Below are 1,554 nucleotides of genomic sequence, written 5' to 3'. Positions count from 1 at the left end.
AAATGAAGAGATCTCATACTAGCAACTTCAACAGCACACCTAAAAGCTCTAGAATAGAAAAAAGCAGACACACCCAAGAGGAGTGGAGAGAAGGAGCTAACCAAACTTGGGACTAAAATCAATAAATTAGAAACAAAAAGAACAATACAAAGAATAAAAAGAAGAATACAAAGAATCATCAACACTGGAAGTTGGTTCTTTGAGAAAATCAACAAGATAGACAAATCCATAACCAAACTAAAAGGCAAAGATAATATTCAAAATAATAAAAATCAAAACTGAAAAGCAGGACATAACAAAAGACACTGAGGAAACCCAAATAATCATCAGGTCTAACTTCAAAACCTGTATTCCACAAAATCTAAAAGAAATGAACAATTTTCTGGTCAGATTCCCCTTATCAAAGTTAAATCAAAATCAAGTAAACAATCTAAAAAGTCCTATATCCCCCTGAGAAGTAGAATCAAAGTCTCCCAATGAAAAAATTCTCAGGGCCAGATTGTTTTAGTGTAGAATTCTACCAAACTCAAAGGAGAATTAATACCAACACTCCTCAAACTATTCCACAAAATAGAAATAGAAGGAACATTGCTAAACTCATTCTGTAAAGCCACAGTCACCCTAAACTACACAAAGACTCAACAAAGAAAGAGAATTTCAGACCAATTTCCCCTACAATTGATGGCAAAGTGGCCAATGATCCCATTGATGCAAAAAGTCTCAATAAAACACTCCCAAGCCAAATCCAAGAACATATCAAAAACATTATCCAATATGACCAAGTAGTCTTTATCCCTTGGAAACAGGAATGGTTTTTGATATATGAAAATCCTTCAATGTAATCTACCATATAAACAAACCAAAAGAAAAAATCATATGATCATCTCATTAGATGCTGAAAAAGCATTTGACAAAATTAAACACCCCTTCATGTTAAAAACGTTGGTGAGCTAAGGAATTCCAAGCACATACTTAAACATAATAAAAGCAAACCAATAGTCAACATCATATAAATGAAGAGAAACTTGAAGCAACCCCACAAAAATCAGGGACAAGACAAGGCTGCCCACTCTCCCTATCTATTCAATATAGTACTTGAAGTTCTAGCTAAAGCAGTAAGACAAGTAAAGGAGCTTAAGGGAATACAAATTGGAAAGGAAGAATTAAAAGTATCATATTTGCAGTTGATTTGATAGTACACATAAATGAGTCCAAAAACTCTACTAGAGAACTCCTACAACTGATAAACACCTTAGGCAAACTGGATAGATACAAAAATTAACTCAAAAAAATCATTATACACTACATCTAATAAAATACATCATTGGTACAGGAGACATCTAATAAATGCATCATTGGTACAGGAGACATCTAATAAATACATCATTGGTACAGGAGACAACTTCCTCAACAGAACACCAATGGCCCAGGTTCTAGGATCAGCAATTAATAAATGGGACCACATAAAACTAAAAAGCTTCTGTAAGGCAAAGAAGGCCATCAATAGGACAAATAAGAAGTACACAGATTGGGAAAAGGTTTCCCCACACCCTA

The sequence above is a fragment of the Mastomys coucha genome, unplaced genomic scaffold, assembly GCF_008632895.1.
Source record: "Mastomys coucha isolate ucsf_1 unplaced genomic scaffold, UCSF_Mcou_1 pScaffold21, whole genome shotgun sequence".
In the NCBI taxonomy this organism is placed as follows: domain Eukaryota; kingdom Metazoa; phylum Chordata; class Mammalia; order Rodentia; family Muridae; genus Mastomys; species Mastomys coucha.
The sequence above is the reverse complement of the archived record's forward strand: the minus strand, read 5'-3'. Positions refer to the sequence as shown.